Genomic DNA, 21,489 nt, shown 5'->3' on the forward strand with positions numbered 1-21,489 from the left:
ATAAATGTCACCCTCTGTTTACTGATGCGTGCTGGCAGGAGTCGCGAGGTGTTACAACGGTCAAGATACCATTTGGTGGATCTCGGTTCCATTGATTGCTGGCGTATGGCGTTTGCTCAATGCACTCCGGAAAAAGGCGCCAAAGGGTTGTCTGCTGCCTTCAACAAAGTGGAGGGGTGAGCTGACCAGCAACCCGGGGCAATGTTTTCTGCCCTCAGGCACTTGCTCTAACCGGAATGGAAACCATTTTTGGATAGCTGAGGACAGCTACACAGTGCACGCTCATGAATCGATGGTAGCTTTGGACCATGGACGCAACAATCGTTTCGTGATGATCCCACTGTGGACGCGCTAAACCGATTTTATTAGATCTGTTTTGTAATATCGGTTTAAGCTAATTCAAAATAATCGTGCAGTGTAGACATACCCTGAGAATAGTAGGACGATGGAACAGACTGCCTTGGGCAGTTGTGGAATCCCCTTCACAGGAGTCTTTCAAAAGGAGGCTGGGTTGCCATCTGTCTTGGATATTTTAGACACAACAAATCCTGCATCTTGGCAGGGGGTTAGACTAGCTGACCCTTGTGCTCCCTTCTAACCCTTTGGTTCTATGCTTCTATGAAAGCCCTAGAGTGGAAAATTATGGAATAATCTGCTAGAAATAAAACTTTGCTTCCTTATTCCCAATAGTAAATTTTGGTATTTTAATCACTGCTACAGTAACTCTGTATGTTCACATTAAGCATGTAAATGTCCAATCCGATTTTGAATTCTGTTAAGCTCATTCTTGCAAAGTTCAGAGGTAAACTGGTGGAATTTACACTGAAGGTAGGACAGCCAAGATGTTACAGATAAGTGGGTGAGAAAGGGGTACATCTGACTGATGTTTAAAATATGGAATGATATTCCAAAGTGCACAACAAAAATTAGTCAAGGAGAAGGATTTAATGATGTTTGTTTCCATTTTTAAACAGTACAGGGTATAGGTAAGTAATGGATTATACAGTATATACATATGTATGGATTTTTAAGGTGCTCAGATACCGTGGTCATCAATGTAGTATAAAATTTAGAAAGATTCATAGCTTCATAATTCTGACATAAAAAGATTTACAGAAATAAAACAAGTTTAGATTATAGGTCTGATTTTCATTTAAAAATTGAATTAATTTAAGCAGGCAAATGTTTGTAATTTGCAACCTAGACTTTGTGTAATTGTGAATTGCATGAGCAAATGGGTAATTAGATGCATTGTGCTTGCAATTACCTGCTTCGTGTACCCCATCACAATAACTGCGCAAACAAATTAGACATGTTAATGTGCTCACAATTGCATGCCTAACCTGTGTGAAAATCAGGTCCTGCATCTATCGTATACATATATATTAATTGTGTCCTTCTCACATAAAAATTCACTGAGTTTGACCTTCAAATATTTCTCAAACTATTACATGACACTTGCATTTTTAATAAGAACAATGTATGGGACCAAATTTCCCAAAGATGAACACTGACAGACCTGCAAAAATGTGCACACAACAGTTACACCTGCAAATCAGCATATTTTTGTGAGCTGATGTGTTTTAGTACACATGAGATGGACAGTTGCCTGTACAAATGGACAGATATACATGCAGTTGCACATTTTTTATCTGCAAATGTGTTTCTGCTGACCCTGCATTCCACATGTGGTTAACTGTACTCCATGTCAGAAGTAAAGCATGGTATTTTCACCATTTTGTTTCCTTTGTGTGGAACTTTTATTTACAAGTTTCAAAACTGAATATTTACAAAATATAAAGAGGTTTGTAATTAGCAGGAGTGAAATTTTGATCTAAAATCAGAGGATTCCCATGTAATGAGGGAGAGTTCATATTTTATGAGCTGAACTGTGGGTTCTGCTTTTACATAGCCTTGATAGGATAAGGTGGTGGTGGTAGTTGAACAATGGCCCCAATCCTCTGATCTGCCCAAGCAGGACTTGAGAAGAACTTGAAGGCAAAGGTAACTTTACTTTAGGGATCTAACTTCTAGCCACCAATGGCTTGTTGTGGCAGCTAGAGATTGCTCTATGCTATCTGGTGATTCCCCTATTCCAGGAATCCCCATGTGGTTATTTCACCATGGCTTTAAAGACACTGAGCAACCTTATCAGGGCTGGGCATCTGACCAACGCCATCATTCCAATTTTCTGTAGTAAATCTCAGCATCTTACTCAAAAGGGCTTGTCTACACAGGGATACTGGCTGTTAGAACTATGGTCGTATAATTACGTCGTTATAACTATGGTGGTTTACCACCCCATGTGGACACTATGCCAGAATAAAAGTGACTTGATTCTGGTATAGTCACTCCGCTTCCAAAGATCAGTTCAGGGGAGTCAATAGCAGGTGACACAGTCCTGCCCCTCAAGGCATGTCAACAGGATCAAAAACAGAGGTGGGTTTTTCTGTGTGGGGAGGTGTGGACTATAGGCAGGCAAAGTTCAAATAAACAAAAAGCATGAGGGGGAAATGATTTTAGTTAAATAAAGATACTTGGAGTCTGATTTAGCGACCTTCAATTTCACCTTGAACAGTAGCCAGACCCAGTGTATTGAGAAAATACAGAGTGCTTTTTCTGCCTGGTATCTGTTCAGTAATAATCTTGCTACAGCACATGCCTCTTCATGAGAACTCTACCTTAAAAAGTAAATAAAAGGGCTTCTGAGATTGAATCTCAAAGGGCTTACTCTGCTGATGCTGGTTAGTGTGGACCCAGGGCTGTCTGCCCCTCAGTTTAGCAATTTAATTGCACAGCGGAACATCCATATTATCTGCATGCTTTCTCTCTCGTGCTATATTGTGGAATCTTTTCCTTTCAGCAGAAACCCAATGGAAACTTAGCTATTCAATATTGTTTCCTGTTATTTCGTTGCGAAACAGTTTATGACTCTAAAGGGCAGATCTGAATGTTGTCCAAACCGCTGAAGAATAAAGGATAAATCAGGTTTGGGGGACTCTGTGGTGTGACAATCATGGAAAAGGAAAAAAAGGAGCCAGTGAGAATATTTATCTGGAACAGCAGTGCAAACTTACCTTCAGTTCAGGTTTAAAAGCCTAGTAAATCATTACACATTTTTTATTATTTACCTGGTACAAAATCCCCCAGGGGAAGGGAGGGGGGAAAAAACCCCACATAACTCCCAGACCACATTCTTTCAAATGTTTTGTAGCTTGCTCAGCATTTTTGCAGTAACTCAGGAAAATCTAGTGATACATATTTCATTGCTTCATTCATAGATTAGAAAGTGGGAGGTCATCTTGGCTGTAACTGCAATAGGGAACATTTATAATACTGAATGCAAGCAGTGCCAGCTGAGGACTTTGAGGAGGAAGGTAATTCTCACACAGCATTCAGAAGACAAAGGTTGCATTTACACCTGGCCAGAGTGTTTAATCATCTACTATTTCCAAACATTGCAGGCTAGCAATCTGTTGTGTCTCAGATCATAAAATATATCACAAGCTAGAGACAAGAAAACTGGGGGTTGATTGACCAGAGTTGATTTTTCTGGAGATGCTTTAGAAAGGGACCTGCAATAACTGGGAAACTCTGGTCCAATTTAGCAAGAAACATGGTGCTACCAGTCTTTAGGAAAACAGTGCTTAATGGAAAATCTTTCTTCTAGCCTTCTTTGCCTCACCAAGTCAAGAAGGTTGGGACATTGTGATGTTGAGGGTCGATGGCTTACATCTTTGTACGTTTAAATTATGATCTAATCTAAAGATAACCCAGTTGTCATTTCTGATAACTTGTTAGATATTTTCAATGCAAAAATGGCACCAGGTACCCTAATCTGGCTCTGTTGCATGCACATCTCCCACTGACATTTGTGGGAGTTGCTCACATACAGTGGTAACAGGCTAGGAGAGCAGTTTTATTAAGCTACATCAGTTACTCTGATGGCAAAGAGGCACTTTGTGAAAAATTATTTCTAGTTCCTTTTGCTGGTCTCCTCAGCATGGGTCAGTGACATGAAATGTTACGATGACTGACCAAGTTTGATGAGGGGAGCAGGGTTTTGACCTTACACGGTTTTACCCGTGGAAGATTCCCCATTCATTTCTATGACTATTCATGTGAGTAAACATGCCTGGCCCCTACCCTGTACTGGGTTCGAACTCGAAAGCATTACAAAATGTAAAGCCACTGACTGCATGAAAGGTTCTCTAAGAAAGAAAAGATTTTGCAGTTTAGTTTTATATTAAAGCACTGCTTTGCCATTTACTCCAATGGGGCCAGGATTTCACCCTTTGCCTTTAATAGAACTTAAGCCTCTTCTTAAAATTAACTATATACTAAAGTGCTTTGTTGAACTGAGACCTCTCTATATTTATCTTTGTAACAAAAATAAATGTATGCTAGGATTCTTTGCAATAGATCTTCTTCTACATGCTGTTTCTTCGGGTATGTATAAACTGTTGAAGCTTTAGATCTTTCCTTCCTCTGCATTCACTCATTCTTATATGACCATTGATTAGGGAAGCAAGGCACATGGTATATAGCCATATACACGGTGAATGTTTCTTCTCAGTTGCTTCTTAGTGCCTGACAAAATTACTGGAGGTTTGAGGTAGTCTGGAGTTGTAGTTTTACTGAATTGCATAATCAAGGTCACTTTGAAAATTACACAAAACTTTGTCCCATATTTCTTGGAAAAATGTGAAACACGTGCAGAAAAATATCCTGCAGCTGCCAACATCATTTTCACTCTACATGAACGACATATTGTAAAACTGAATTGTCCTTTAATATATACTAGCAATATATATATATATATCTTAAAAATAGCTCATATAGCAGACAGAAGGGCAATATTACCATTTTTCTCTGGTAGCCTGCATGAATTCAGCTTCGAGTTTAGCTCCCAGTCGTCTTCTTTTCTAGCTGCTGGACTCTGAATCAGACGAATTTTCAGTTGGATGACTATGTCTGAATAAGAGGAAACAATAATACTTCGTATTTCTTAATGCCTTCTGTCTGAGGATCTAAAAGTACATGATGAATATCAATGAATTTATTCTCAAACCCACTGTGAGGTAGGTAAGTTTTAGTATAACTAGAGTTGTTGATTAATAGCAGTTAACTCATGTGATTAACTCAAAATTAATAGCGATTAAAAAAATTAATTGTGATTAATTGCTGTTTTGATCGCACTGTTAAACAATAGAATACCAATTGAAATGTATTAAATATTTTGGATGTTTTTCTACATTTTTATATATATTGTATTCTGTGTTGTAACTGAAATCAAAGTATATATTATTTTTTATTACAAATATTTTCTTCAGAGCCTACAAGTCCACTCCGTCCTACATCTTGTTCAGCCAATCGCTAAGACAAACAAGTTTGTTTACATATACAGGAGATAATGCTTCCCGCTTCTTATTTACAATGTCACCAGAAAGCGAGAACAGGCATTTGCATGGCATTTTTGTGGCTAGCATTGCAAGGTATTTACATGCCAGATATGTTAAACATTTGCATGCCCTTTCATGCTTTGGCCACCATTCCAGAGGACATGCTGATGATGCTCATTAAAAAAATAATGCATAAATTAAATTTGTGACTGAACTTCTTGGGGAAGAATTGTATGTACCCTGCTCTGTTTTACCGGAATTCTGCCATATATTTCATGTTATAACAGTCTCGGACCATGACTCAGCACGTTGTTCATTTTAAGGACACTTTCACTGCAGATTTCACAAAATGCAAAGAAGATACCAGTGTGCTATTTCTAAAGATAGCTAGAGCACTTGATCCAAGGTTTAAGAATCTGAAGTGCCTTCCAAAATCCGAGAGAGACGAGGTGTGGAGCATGACTCAGTTAATGAAAATCAACATGCTTTGGTCCACACTGCTTTGGATGGTTATCGAGCAGAACCCATTATCAACATGGACGCATGTCCCGTGGCATGGTATTTGAAGCATGAAGGGACATATGAATTTTTAGCGCATCTGGCACATAAATATCTTGTGATGCTGACTACAACAGTGTCGTGTGAACACTTGTTCTCACTTTCAGGTGACATTGTAAACAAGAAGTGGGCAGCATTATCTCCTGCAAATTTAAACAAACTTGTTTGAGCGATTGGCTGAACAAGAAGTAGGACTGAGTGGACTTGCAGGCTTTAAAGTTTTATATTGCTTCATTTTTGAATGGGGGGGTTGTACATAATTCTACATTTGCAAGTTCAACTTTCATGATAAAGAGATTGCACAACAGTACTCGTATTAGGTGTATTGAAAAATACTATTCTTTTGTTTTTTTACAGTGCAAATACATGAAATAAAAAATAAATATTAAGTGTAGAGTGCTCATTCTGTGTTGTAATTGAAATCAATATATTTGAAAATGTAGAAAACATCCACAATATTTAAATAAATGGTATTCTATTATTGTTTAACAGTGCAATTAATCACTATTAATCACAATTAATTTTTTAATCGCTTGACAGCCCTAATTAGAACCACTTTACAGTTGTAGAAATTGAGTAGAGCTGGTTGACATTTTTTGTATGAAAATGTTTTTATAAAAAATGTGCTATATTTCAAAATACAAAGCTTTCTTGAAAAAATCTTCCTGTTTTTCAATTTTTTAAAAATAAAACTAGAAAGTAAAAAAAAAAACCCAAACAAAAAACTAGTCTGATGTTTTGGCTTTCTGATTTATTGTTTTTCCTTTTCCTTTTCTCTCCATCTTTTTTCTCCTCCCCTCCATTTTCGGTGGCAGAATGGAAAAGGGGAATAATAGGGGAAAACGGAGAGAGTGGAGAAGGAAAAAGGAATACACCAAAAAAAAAAAATTAAATGACAATGTTCAAAACAAAAAATTTTCAATAAAAACTTTCATGATGTTAAAACTAATGAAATGTTGAACTAACGAAAAATCATTCCTTAAATACTTTGTTGGACTGGGGCGCAAATGCGGGGTACATTAAAGGATCAAGCACAGTATGACCTGCTCTACTCTGATCCTGCAGTTGGATCTGGTGCATGGATCTCTGGACCCATAGTCTCCTTTGAAATCAATGGGGCATCACAGGAGATGCTGTTGAATGATTGGGCCCCATGCATGCAGAGCGATTAGACCAAACCAGACATACAATATCCAGGAACTACATCAAGCAATACTAACAAAATCTGGAGTCCTCCAGAACCAATTGATGAAGCTCTGTAAAATTTACTAAAACTTACTCAAGTCTTAAGACGCTTTCGTATCAAACTAGGACATTTTACTGTGAATTCAGTAGTTGCATATAATTTCATAGCGTCGTAGAAATGTAGGGCTGGAAGGGACCTTAAGAGGTCGAGTCCAGCCCCCCTGTGCTAAGGCAGGACCAAGTAAACAGGCCATCCCTGACAGGTATCAACTGCTCTTAAAAACCTCCAGTGATGGGGATTCCACAACCTCCCTTCCAAGCCTGTTCCAGAGTTCAACTACCCTTCTAGTTAGAAAGTTTTTCATAATATCTAACCTAACTCCCTTGCTGCAGATTAAACACATTACTACTTCGACACTCCATATCCTTGTATGATTAACTCCATACATGTTCCCCATTTGGGTCAAGTGTATCTACTCTCCTAATTTTAATCAGACAGCCATTGGCACCAGAGCTCTATCCCTTCATTATAGGATAATTTGTTCGCTGATAGTATTTCTAAAATGAGCATATTTTGAGAGAGCATTTTATTTTCAGTTTTCAGATCAACAAGGGAGAAGAATAGTCTTGAAATGTTATTACCTTTAGCTTATTGTTTCATGTGTTTCGTTTCCAGTGGTTGGGAAAACTAAATCAGCCTTTATCCTGGATCTTTTGAAATCCTCCCTTTCTTTGTTTCTCATGTCATAGTTGAAATAATGTTCTAATGTTGCCTCTTTTTGATCTGCCAGTCCTAATGAGACCTCTTTTTCTTTGATTTTACAAGAGAATCTCTGGGACAGCCCTAGCCAAAGCTCTGCGTTGGCTTCCTGGCCATTACATTTTGTTCTTTGTAGGCCAAATTATGCTCTTAGTCACATCTATAAAGCCCAGTTGATTTTGAGCTTTGTAGTTTCGGCTTAACTGAGGGCAAAATTTAGCCCCTTGAGTTTGTATTTGTTTTAATTAAAAAACAAAAAATTGGAAGGGCTAAAATCAGCCCTGCTTCCCAGGGCCAGTGCAAGGATGTTTCGTGCCCTAGGCGAAACTTCCACCTTGTGCCCTCTCCCTCCCCCACCCTGAGGCGCTCCCCCTTTCCCCCCTGAGGTGACCCCCACCCATGCGGTAGCTCCCCACCCTCCACCCTGAGGCACCCCTCCTGCCCCAGATCACCCCTGTTCCATCTCCACCCCGACCACACCGTCACTGCTTCACTTCTCCCGCCTCCCAGGCTTGCGGCGCCTAAGCTGATTGGCACTGCAAGGCTGGGAGGCGGGAGAAGTGAAGCAGCTCACTCCTGCCCTGCATCCTCCCCGAGCACACTGTCATGGCTTCATTTCTCCCATCTCCCAGGCTTGCGGCGCCAATCAGCTTAGGCACCGCAAACCTGGGAGGCTGGAGAAGTGAAGTGGCCACGACTTGCTCTGGGAGGAGGCAGGGCAGGGGTGAGCTGGGGCAGGGAGTTTCCCTGCATGCCGATCCCCTCCCTTACTTGCTGCAGGCGGGCCTCCCTGCACTCCCCTGCCCCAGCTCCCTCGGCCTAAATGCCGGCGGTGACTGGGGCGGCTGAAGATCCTGCCACTGCGGTCGCCGCTGAAGAAAATGGTGCCCCCCAAATCCTAGCACCCTAGCCGACTGCCTAGGTTGCCTAAATGGTTGCACCAGCCCTGCTGCTTCCCAGCACTGAACTTAGTGGAATTGCAACCTGCTTATAGCAGCTCTGAATTTGGCATATTGTCTTGCCTTAACATAGCTTAAATGTCTATTTCTATTGTCTCACAGCAAGGTACAATAGAAAAATTTGCTTTATATAATACACGTAGACTGTGTCCCTACAGAAGAAACTGATGAATTTGGGTGTATGAATCACTTCTATCCCAGCCATCCTCTAACAAAAGGATAAGAAACAGATTCCAGTTTATTATAATCAGCACTGAGGGGGAAAGGTTTTACTAAATACTTTGGTTGTGTCCCTCTAATCAGATGAAAATGGTCTGTCCTTCATGTCCGGGTGAGGATGGGATCTCTTTCTGAAGGATAAGTGTTTGATGCTAAAAGGTGATACTACAAAAATAAAACATATTACAATTACATTGCAGGGGAAAGCAGTGATCCTCTCATTCCCAATGAAAGAAAAATTACACTAGACCCAAGAAAACAACTTTTCAAAGGCTATGTTCTCTGCACTGTTATCTTTTCAAGGCTCTTTATGTTCTCCTTGATGTGGAAGGGGTGAAGCACCAAGGAAAATCATTGGTAAGAGAGGTCAGTTTAAAATCAGACGCTCAGATTTTCTGGTCTGGCCTAAATTGTGCTGGTACAAGACCAGGGTATGTGGGAGAAAGGTGATTTTGTACCAGCTTAAAGTCTCCTTATTCCTGGGGCTGGAGGGGTGGACATTTTTGCGCCCTGCACAACTTAAAGCAGCATAAAGTCTGGTCACCAAGGTCCACTCCAGTGGTCGGGGGTAGCTGGGAAGTAGAGATGACCTGGCCACGCTTCCTTTCTTTCAGGGACTGATGGGATGTAAAGCCACTACTCCAGCTCAACACCACCCAGAGATTGCCCCTCTATGGATTCCACCAGGGAATCCATAAAAATCAGGCTAAACCTGCTTTAGGACCCCTTTGTGCTACTAAAGTATTACAAAGGGCCTGTAGTGGGGCTAAGAATATGTCCCAGAATGTTAATAAACTTTAGAAATTCCAGGAAAATATATTGTTCAAAAGTATAACAGGACTGGCTAGAATATAATGCTGTTTCACATATCTCTGTCATATACTGTCGTCTTTAGAATATTTCCTGGATCAGCAGAATTGTGGTTAGCAATAATTTTTATTGAACTATTTTGCCTTAAACCTACAGAGCACCAGCCAAACCTGTAAATCAGCTGCAACTTCTAAAACAAATCATCGTGATGGAGTTTTGCCAACCTAATATTCTGTGCTCATTCATTATTTGGTTTTCACTTTCTGAGCTGATTTAAACAGACCCCGTTGTAACTGTACCAGTTGCATCCAAGATACGAGCCTGATTTATGCTTTGAAAACATGAACTATTCAGTGGCTTAGTTTACAAAGCTAAAGGGGAGTTGTTCAACAGCGTTCTGAACTTCTGCAAAGAAGAACATGCAGGTTGTCTATTTTCCTACTAGGGCTAGTAGGAGATTGTGAGTAATTAGAAGAAATTTGGTTTATCCAGTGTCTTCCAGTGGGGAAATAGGAAGTGAGCTTGGCAAAGAACAAGTCTTATTATTAATAATCATGTTTATTTTGGGGGCAGCGAAGGGCTAACCAAGAATGGAGCCCCATTGTGTTAAGCACTGTCCAAAGCCAACCTTTGAGGCATATCCATTATTAATGTTTACTTTATTATGATAATGCAGTACAATCTGATAAAAATCTTAGGAAAATGCCACTCTTTTCCACGATGACATCATTGTCCATCATGAGGCCCTAAACTGACACGTTAACATTTCTTTTTCAAATATAGTGGGTTCCTTCATTGGTTAACATTACAACCTCCCCTTTCTCCACTTTATAGAGTGTGGAAACAAAGTTTTGGTGCTTGCAAAAATACACACCAGAAATCTCATACATGCTCTGTAGGAAAAAATTCTGGGCCTGATTCTCATTACAGTAACACTCCATTGTATTCCTTTGGCAGCGTATAGGGGAGTTAAAGGGAGTATAAATATGTAATTTACATAAATACTAGATAATTGAAATAATCTACACCCACTTTGAGGCTTTAAACCGTGCCAGAAGTGGGGTGAAGGGGATTTAGTGTAAAAGGGAATCAGGCTGCCCGTACTGTGATTACATCTTTACAAATACCCATCCCACTAATAAATAGTTGGAATCGCAGCTCCTAGCTCTTTACGGATAGGACCTCATCTATTCCAACTTTTGTAAAGCATCATGCACAGTCGGTGCGCTAATGATAAATAGTAATGATAGGGACTCTGGGCACTACCATAGTATAAATATTCAATAATATCAATACACAAAAGCCAAAACTGAGTATTCTTTACCAAAAAAGTGAGGGAGCAGAAAACTTCTCAATCGTAGGATGTTTCTGCCCTCGTTTATACATGCAACCTTAGTGACAGGACAGAGTGTGGCCCACATGTATGGAACAAATATTTGAAATTCCTTGTATGCATAACACAAGCGGAATTCAGGTATACAGGACAAGCCAGAGTTATGAATAGCTCGGGAATGGAGATTGTTCGTAATTCTGAAATGTTCGTAACTCTGAACAAAACTTTATGGTTGTTCTTTCAAAAGTTTACAACTGAACATTGACTTAAAAGCTTTGAAACAGAAGAAAAATGTTGCTTTTAACCATCTTAATTTAAATGAAACAAGCACAGAAACAGTTTCTTTACCTTATCAAATCTTTTCTTTAAACGTTCTCTTTATTATATTCAGTAGTTTACGTTTAACACGGTACTGTACTGTGTTTGCTTTCTGTGTGTGTCTGCTGCTGCCTGATTGTGTATTTCCGGTTCCAAATGAGGTGTATGCTTGACTGGTTGGTTTGTAACTCTGGTGTTCGTAACTCTGAGGTTCTACTGTAATCACAGAATCATAGGGTCAGAAGGGACCGCAAGGGTCATCTAGTCTAGCCCCCAGGTAACTAATAACCTAAGTGATAATCATTTTGCTCCAGTCATAATTTTCATTATGGTAACAGTTTGTTTTAGTGTAACCAGGGTCCTGAGCACCTTTCTAAGGTGTTTTGATGACAACATCATTTTCAAAGTGAAGCAAAGTTGCAGATATTTCCTTCAACATTCAAATGCCAGCTTTCCCCATCACAGCGATAAGTATTTTGAGCCACATCTTCCTAGATCTCCTGCTTTTACAATCTCTAAGAAATTATCTTGATTAGACATCCAGGAAATGAATGTAATGCCATGGGGGCATAACGAGTTCATGAGTTATATGACAGACAGTTTTACAAGAGTAGCTCTGTGCAAGGAAGGGACAGATGGCTAAACCTGCAAAACTAGTTCTAGCCATAAATGCTCTTAGCACCGTATAATTTTTTTTTTTTTCAAAAAAGCTGAAATATATTTGGGAAGTACTTGATCAAACCACAGACTCGGTCAAATATTAACGAATGGAAACTGAACAAAAAAAGATACTTTGAAGGACTTGGACATGTGTGGGTTCTCTCTGTATTTGCCTAACTATAATCACCAGTGCCACACTTGTTATGGGCTAAAGCATTGCTGTGAATAGCAAGTCTATCATAAGGGCTCTCAAATATGAAAGTGAAGTTGGAACACAAGACAGGCACCAGACAGACTTCTCCTGTTAAAGATTATCCGGCATGTCACCCAGGTGCCAGCATTCCCAGAAATCCCAGCAGCAATAGGCAACTATATCTCACCTAATGTGACTTAACTGCTTTGAAACCCTGCCCAGAACCTCATGGCATTCCATGCTATCGCCTCTTCATGGGGGAATGAACTTTATCTCTAAGACTTTAAGAGTGTTTGCTTTAAAGATGATTTACCACACTTGACAATTACTGAATTTCCTAAATGAAGTCTGAGCTATTGTTGTTATTATGTATCTCACATTATGCAGAGAAATACCTTGACCATAGAACTGTAAATCTTTCAGCATGGAGAAGGTCACTCATAAAACAAGTTAAAGGTCCTCAGAATCTAATTGGAATTTTGCTGCTCTAGATGTCAGCGCAGACATGAAAAGCATCTGATGGAAGGGGTGAGGAAAACAGAACTGGCGCCCAGGCCTGTAGAAATGTCAGCATGACTGACCCAAGGACTTGACTTACTTTCTGTCTCTCTTTCTGTCTGAAGAATATGGACGGCACAGTTCACAAAGCCTGAGAAAAACGCACAAGTGAATGTGGTCAGGACAAAGGTTTCTAACTCTTTTTAATTTTCTGTCCACATATTGGATCAGAGAGTAAATTTATTGATCTGGATTCATCACTGCCACAACTCCCCTGAAGTGAATGGATTTATATCAAGGATAGCTCTCTCCCACTGTCCAGGTATAAAATAGCTCTCTATTTTTGTTGACTCAAGTCCTCCATGGTCCCTTACTTAAATTTGAAATAAGACAATGTGTTATTGTTTCATGTTTGGTTTTTTTGGGGAAAACGACCCAAACACGTATACATCTTGATGACATCACCAAGAAATGAGCTCTTCACTGTTGCTTAACACAGTTTCATGGCTTACTTGTTTTTCATGCACTGATTCTTTTAATCTGCCCTCATTAAAAACTTCCATGTTTCAGCAATATTGTCTTTGCATTTCTTTTTGAAGGAGCCAACTATGTGTGCTGAAAGATTAGACTGTCCTGTTTTTGTTTTTTTTTTAAAAAGGCTTCAAAATGAAGTACATCAAAAGTAAAAGTAGGTGACAAATGTTGATATTTGTCAAGTGTTTCTGCTTTGATCTCACATTCTATTTTTTTAAGAGTTTGACAAATGTGTCCGGTGGTTTGGCTTCAAACATCTTCAGTCTGCACAGTGCTTTACTTGACTTGGAATCCATTTGATCCTTTACTTGCTTTTTTCTCCCCAGTCCTGGCGGACTACAGCTAGCATAAAAGGACAGTTATTGTCTTCCACATGTTGCTGTTGCTGGGGCATCATATTTTTAAAAATGGATTAGGTTGTTGTGCTGTAGTTTGCTGAAGTAATTTCTAAACACAAATCCATATAGCTGCCATTGTTTGGTGCTGTTGCTTTTCCGTTCTCATTCAGGTAACAGCTGGGACTCTGATTCTGTCAGTTCTGTAGCATGTAAATAGAACAGGCTTTTGCCCTTTCCCTGTTCTGTAGTGTCAGGTCTGTCCCTCTCCACAAACTACATACCAGAACTGAGGAAGATATTTGGGCCCTGTCCCTCACGTTAGCCGAATAGACCAGAACATATTGGCACCATAAAAAGACTAAGGTCTGTCTCATCAACTCTGCTGGAGTTGTGGGCAGTCACATGCTCCAGTCCTCAAAAGTCTCCAGTTACATGTAGGCCAATACCCTCAAAGAAGATGATCGTCTTTTTGAAATGGAGAGTATAATATATAGACATATGTCCACTTATGCCTCAGTCTGGAGGTGGCCAGCATATTTTGTTATGCTCTCAAAATATCACCTCCCAGAGACTATACTTCCAGAGATAACCTAGAGATGTCCAGTTACTGTTGTACAGTAATATTCACAGAACTATTGCATTTCAGGATGGTATTTCCAAGAAAGATCTGGGTGGATCAGACATATTCCAAATGAACTTTCCTGTGGTACGTTCAAGATACAATTTGGCTTATGGATGAGCTCTGGAGTGTTAATGAAGTTCTGCCATTAGGAAAAGATTTTGAGGCAAGTGAGAGAATGAGCCATATTCTGCTTCATTTACACCAATGTAAACCAGGTGTAACTCCAGTGAAATCAGTAGTGATACACTGGTTTTTAGATGTGATAGTCTTAGAGCTTTTTTGGCTAAGATGCTGTTATAATAATGCAAGCGTGTTCCTTATTGTATTATGTAATTTTTGGTAGTAACATGGCCCCTATCATCTTTCTCATCTATCTTTTCTCCTGGAAGAATATGTCTCTTGTGATTAAAGGAAATGTGTGCTGTGAATTAGAAAATGTCATGGTTTTTACTTGTATAACTGTATGTCAATAAAAATAACATGAAACATTGCAGGAGAGGCAAGATGATAACACTCACAGACTTGGAGAGAAGTTAGCTAGGTAACTACTTGAAACCACCCCACAGATCTCTCCTTGTGTTTGGCCATCACTTTCTGTTTGTCTCTTTTCAGCATTTTCTTTTGCTCTGATCTCAGAAATTTGTATCTGTCTCCTAGCAGTTTGGTATCTTCTTATTTTTTACTTTTAATAACCCAGCCTACCTTTTACAAGCAGTGACAGATGCCTCTCTGCTTCCACTGAAAGCTATTTTATTTTCAATTAAAAAAAAAAAGCACTAGAACTTTGTGACTTATTTGCTTCAAGGAATATCTGCAGAGGAATCCGTAAAGCAAATTATTACTTTCCAAAGCTGTTTTCACAGGCATTTCCTGAAGAAGACCTATCAGATAAAATGCTGACTGTAACCTTTTCTTTATCCTTTACATAGTGTATTATGTTATTACCCTCATTTGTTTTTGCAGTTTCTTTTTCTGGACTTCAGAGCACTACAGTTTGAATATGCTTTTGCAAATGATTTAAGAGCTTCTGGGTCAGTTATGTTAATCCAGAAGTTGTGTGGTTTTGGTGAATAAATCCTTTAGCATTGATTATTATTTATCCTCTAATTAGATACATTAAATCATTAATTAGGTGGTAAGCTAGCCCTGTGAGGATTCCTTGGATGGCACAGAGCCACCATAGTGGTGCTTCCCAATCTTGGGGACTGTGAGCAGCCACTGTAACGTAGAAGTAGCCTTGAGCCTGCTCTGCTTAATGCTGTGATCTGGATGCCCCAGGATGGGGAGAGATGTAAAGGTTTCTTAAATGCACCTTTGAAATCATCCAGTGAATCTTCTCCTAGTCAAATACTTCTGAGGCAGTAAACTTGTGACTTCTCAACAGTGAAGTAAAAGTCACATGTCATGCTTATTCCTCCAGAGGAGCACTTTCTGGGGATGAAATTTTAGAATGGTAGATGTTCCCTTTTGGGAGGGAAAGGGAGATTCTCTAAATGCATACTAACAACCATAACAATAACCCACCAGCTCACACAATTATCTAGATATACAAATCCCTTCACATTTCCTGGAGTGCTACAGGGAAGAATACAGTTATAACTTTTGAGTTCAGGAAACTGTTGTTTTCTGTGGCACTTTGCTGACTAGCATGAACTTAGGCCCAGCAGGGAGAGGATGTCTAGAACAATCAGAGTTGTGAGTCCCAAAAGCCAAACTCTCCAAGCCCCTGACTTTTTCCTTGGATGAGACACTAGTTGCATCGTCTGATGAATGTCTAACAAATGAGAAATGTGTGGGGTGAAAATAGACAACATCTTTCAACAGTGTGAGAATAAGCTAGTCTCCCAGTCTACCATATATTATCACTTCTCTCACATTGTTTGGCACAGGCAGTGAGTTTTGTTTTTAAACTTTTCACACTCTGGATGTTATTCCAACCTAGCTACAAAGGTTCCACCTGTCCTTTTAAAAAAACCACTATTTGACTCTTCTCAATAAAATGGCAAATCACAAACTGCAAAATAAAATGCAGAACAAAACAACAGCATGGTAAAGAGAGAATGTAGCGTGATAATGGAAGTATAGCAAATATTTGTGTGTGTATACATGTGTATGCTTGTGTGTATATACATATGCACACACAAACATATGTACAGGGAACAAAAATAAAAACTGAGAAATGCAGAGGAAAAACAGGAATCTAATAATATATCAGAGTTATATGTGTTATATACACACTTCTACTTCTCTTCTAAAACTGTTTATCTTCTCCTTCCCAAACATCTCTACCCTGTTTGTCTGTTTTGTCCAACTGCTGCATCCTCACAGACATCTACATCTTAAAATCTCTGGGATAAGGAATGTATCTTTACTGTGTTCAGCACAATTGGGCCCTGATTCTTGATTGGGGTTTTTATACCTTCTATAATATAAATAACAAATAATATTTATAAAGTGTTAATATCTGTTTGGTTTCATACCTATATTTATGTGTTTTCTATATGAGGGATTATTTTGGTTAGCTAGTGCAACAGTTTGTCTGAATCTGATCATACTAAGCAGCAGATTTCCCATCACAGTGTTAGGCAGCGACTGATGTTAGGAGTGGCAGTTCCTGTTTTTAGTATGGTGTACAGTTCATATAGTTGTGCAACTGACTGCACAGATTTGCTGTTTCTTATTAATAAGTCTTTCTATACAGTAAAAGGAAAATCTGTCCCTCCCTTTGCTTCTGTGCAACTGTAAAAGGCATTCACCCTTCGTACTAGTGGAGCTGAGGGATCCGTGGGGGAGAAGGAATAGTGGGAGAAAAAGTACATTTAAAAATGTTTTAAATGGAAACTTTTATAAGTTTAGGATGGTTTAGTGTTGCTATAATATAGGGGTTCTCAAACTGGGAGTCAGGACCTCTCGGGGGTCACAAGGTTATTACATGGGGGCTCACGGGCTGTCAGCCTCCACCCCAACCCCTCTTTGCCTCCAGCATTTATAATGGTGTTAAATATATTAAAAGTGTATATAATTTATGGGAGGGGTTCCTCACTCAGAGGCTTGCTATGTGAAAGGGGTCACCAGTAACAAAATTTGAGAACCACTGGTCTAACACCTATGAAGAGTAGGAAATAGTACGCTGACCCTTCTCTCGTGCTGTTCAGACAGGTGCTGATACAGTGATGGATGTTAATTACAATGGGATATAAGGGGCTATTTCTCCAGCTAAGTAAGTGGGGTAGGGGTGTCGATTTAGCAGTTCTGGCAGTGTTGGAAAAGACTGAGTCAGGGAAAGAGGTAATGGAAAAGATGTTAACAACAGGAAAATTTAATTCAGATTAAAAATAATTAAGTGGAGCAGAGCCATACTCCAAAACTTGAACCAAACTGAATCTTTTTAAGTTTTGAATGCATTTGGACAACTTAAGCTATTTTTAATTTTTCATGAAACTCTGCGTTTCCTGGATCTGGCTAGAATTACAGTATTGAGGAATGTTCTTCCAAGATTTGCAGTCCAGCCAGAAACCGTAAGTACTGGAAGTCATGTGAAAATTCTTGAGAGATTTCTTGCCCAGTTATGGAGACGTCAGAAATTTAGGTCCTGATTCAGCAAGGTACATAAGCTGGTGTCTAACTCTGAGCGTGTGAGTAGCTCCATTGACTTCGGGGGGACTACTCATAGACTCACAGTTAGAGCTCATGTTAAACATGTTTCAGTACCTTGCTGAGTCAGTCCCTTACTTCTGTGAATTATGCAAATCTGAAACTTCCAAACTGAAGTGAACCCTCAGATTGTAGCTGTAAGAGATATATATCCTCTCTTTTCCAATAAGATGGAGTTATTGTGGATGATGCAGTTAGAATGAGTAAATGTATTTTAATGTTTCCCTTTAGGAATAGATTGTTGTTGGCTTAAGACAATCAATTAGTAACTAGAAGAGTGGTGTGGGGCTTATACAATATTTTGGGGCACCCGCACATTGATATTAATCATCAACCTACCAAGATAAGTCTTAAGGGAGATGGGGAAAGAGGCTATCATTTGCTTGTCCTTTAGGCTATTAAGTTTATCTTCCTGCTTGGTGTTGAAGATAATAGGCCACTTTCCATTGTTCTCCTCCTTAGATTACTGACGTAGACATTTTTAGTCATCAGCATGTTTGCCTTTTATGTTATTGTTATTGTGGAACTCCAGTTAAGCTGTGGCTTTTTGGGTGGTAAAGTCTGCTATCCTCTCTGGGCAGCCTGGCTTGAGAAGTCTGGGGAGCATCTGCCCACTGGTTTTCTCCTTATTGCCTTGTTTATCTCCCTTTTACTACTGCAGCCTCCTTCAAAATGGCTGCCTTTCCCCATCTTGGTCCCTTTCAGTATATCCAGAGTGCAGCAGCCAAAATAATTTCCTCACCCACTGCTTGGACTATGTTATCCTCCTCTTCAGTTCTCACTAGTCTACCTGGGAATGAGGCACTTCTCACAGAGCTCTCTGAGCCCAGGTGAACGTCATGGATGATTCTGGGGGCTTTTATACAAAGCTTTTGAGATTCTCTCTGTTAAATGAACATTACACTGTACTACATGCAGTACCAGAACAAGCACAATCATCTTGGTTTTATGCTTAAGGCAGGTGGGTGCTTGACTGGTTCTTTCTTGTCATATCCTATTTGCAACACACAAGAACAGTTTGGCAAAAGAAAAATAAAACAAATTATGAAAACATTTAAGTCATCTTTGTTCCAAAATGCAACAATTTTTTGTTTCCTTGAAATTTTTTACAACATATTTTTTGAAAAAATCCAAAATTTCCCTCGTCTTTTTTTTCCCACCCCACTTCACTTTTTCTTTTGTCTCAAAGAATGCAGTAGAATTGGTGATATCTAGGGTTTGTTTTGTTTGGCTTTTTTCACTTTTTCATTTTTTGTTTTCAAGTTTCTTCTTGGCCAGTCTATAAGTTTTACACATTTGAGAATGTTTTCAGCAGTTACAGAGTGGAAAAACTAAAAAAATCCCTCCAGCATCCTCCACTCCACAACCCAACCAACCAAACCCTGGATATTGTTCATTCTGTTGCATTCCGTGGCAAAAAGAGAGAAAGAGGGGAGAAAACCATAAAAACGGACAACCAACATTTTGAAACTTTGAAATAGCAACATTTAGAAATGTTTGATTTTATGAAAACAGTGAAAATTTTAAGAAAGCTTTTTCTGAAAATTTCCCATTTTAAAAAGTAATTTTTGTCAACAAAAAACAGTTTCAAATAATTTTTTTTGACTATCTCTAGAGCACAAACTACATCCGAGCTCTGTTTGTGACAACCATAACAAGCCAGCTTTTGTAGCTATGGCTGTCCATCGCATTGCTGCTCCTCCTGACCTCCTGCCTTGTTACAGTATCAGGATTCACCTGCCATCTGACTGTATTCTATGGGTCCCAATATTTTGCAGACTCGCTCGAAGAATCCTGGCACTTGATGAGACCAATCACTTACCAGCTCCTAAAAACGTGGCTTGTAGATAAGATACTCTTTCTTTATATCCAGAGGATGTTGTACCTTACCAGGGTTGTGTACTCAAGCAGTCTTAAGGAAGATGGCTACAGGGAAAAGAGCAGATGAGAAGAACACATTGGCAAGTGTTTACCAATAAACACCAAAGAAAAGCTGAGACTGATCATCGCCTCTGAGTATGATCAAGTATCTCACAAGAAAACAACCTTTCTTTGAATAGGAGGCAGCAACTGCTACTCCTTCTCCCTATGCATTTCTAGATTTCCTGGAAGGACCCTCCCATCTTCAGCAGCCGTTTGCTCCCTCTCCTCCCCTTTTAGACATAAAACAATGAACCTTCATTTTTTTATTATTAGGAGGGTCAATGGCCACCAAATTTCTATGCCAAACCCTGAAAATTTCAGTTTCCTTCCATCCCTGATTCCCAATTAGTTATTTCATGGGGCAAATGCAAAGAAAATACACCTGTACCCTGATATAACACAACCCGATATAACACTAATTCTGATATAATGCGATAAAGCAGTGCTCTTTGGGGAGGGGTGGGGCTGCGCACTCCGTGGATCAAAGCAAGTTCGATATAATGTGGTTTCACCTATAACGTGGTAAGATTTTTTGGCTCCCGAAGACAGCGTTATATCGAGATAGAGGTGTATTAACCTGTATAGTAGAGGTCTTCCACAGGGGCATTACTGTTTCCTCCCATGACACCCACTGGACATGCCCCAGAGTTGAAGAACACATAAGCCAAGCAAGAATCAATGCAAATCATAGAATCATACAAGATTAGGGTTGGGAGAGACCTCAGGAGGTTGTTATCCTTTCCAGTTACCTTTGAAATTATACAGATGTATTGGGTTTATAACCACACACAGAGAGCAGTGCTTTGGAAAGGCTGTAGGCTTAGAGTTGTTGTTATTGTGTTGTTGCTTTTAGAAGGATTTATATATTTTAAATAAACCTCTGGGCATGGGACTGTATTTGTCTAAGCAGCAGAGAATCCTGTGGCACCTTATAGACTAACAGAGGTTTTGGAGCGTGAGCTTTCGTGGGTGAATACCCACTGTGGGTATTCACCCACGAAAGCTCACGCTCCAAAACCTCTGGGTATTCACCCACGAAAGCTCACGCTCCAAAACCTCTGTTAGTCTATAAGGTGCCACAGGATTCTCTGCTGCTTTCACAGATCCAGACTAACACGGGACGAAGTGGGTATTCACCCACGAAAGCTCACGCTCCAAAACCTCTGTTAGTCTATAAGGTGCCACAGGATTCTCTGCTGCTTTCACAGGTCCAGACTAACACGGCTACCCCTCTGATACTTGTATTTGTCTAAGACATTTAAAAAAAAAGTAATTAAAAAAAACATATAAAGATTTAAAATGTACCATTATACTTGCAGTGCTGAAAAGATGGAACCGAATTCTGCTCTCAGATACTCCAGGGTAAATCTGGAGTAACTCCTCACAGAAAGGAGAATTCAGCCCAGGCAGTTACTGTGCAAGTCAATGTGTCTGACCTTCCCTATGCTGTCCTACCAATGACCCCTTTCGTAATCAGGCAGAAATCACGCTCCTTAAGAGTGGGAGGTAATGCTGCTTCCATG

Source organism: Chelonoidis abingdonii, chromosome 2 (genome assembly GCF_003597395.2).
Source record: "Chelonoidis abingdonii isolate Lonesome George chromosome 2, CheloAbing_2.0, whole genome shotgun sequence".
NCBI lineage: Eukaryota > Metazoa > Chordata > Testudines > Testudinidae > Chelonoidis > Chelonoidis abingdonii.